We start from the raw sequence: 530 nt of genomic DNA on the forward strand, positions 1-530 counted from the left end.
AAAAAAGAAACAAAGAAATGGAGTCAATCCTCTCAAACTGCTGCTGTATCAACTAAGTGTATGTAATATCCTAAATCTTTGTTGCCATGTCAGCAATGTTCACAGCATCTTCACCAAGAGTAGATTCCATCTCAGGAAACCACCTTCCTTGCTCCTCCGTAAGAAGCAACTCTTCACCTGTTCAAATGCTATCATGAGATGGCAGCAATTCAGTCCCATCTTCAGGCTCTGCTTTTTTTTTTTTTTTTTTGGTAGAGACGAGGTCTTGCTATGTTACCCAGGTTGGTTTGGAACTTCTGAGCTCGAGTTATCCTCCTGCCCTGGCCTCCTAAATTGCTGGGATTGCAGGTGTGAGCCACTGGGCCTGGCCTCAGGGTCCACTCTAATTCTAGTTCTTTTGCTGTTTCTACATCTGTTTTTTCCTCCACTGAAGTGTGTCTTCAGCCCTTCAAAGTCACCCATGAAGGTTGTAATCAACTTCTTCCAAACTCCTGTTAGTGTTAATTTTTTGAGATGGAGCCTTGCTTTTG

This window comes from Colobus angolensis, unplaced genomic scaffold, assembly GCF_000951035.1.
Source record: "Colobus angolensis palliatus isolate OR3802 unplaced genomic scaffold, Cang.pa_1.0 Scaffold83, whole genome shotgun sequence".
Taxonomy (NCBI): domain Eukaryota; kingdom Metazoa; phylum Chordata; class Mammalia; order Primates; family Cercopithecidae; genus Colobus; species Colobus angolensis.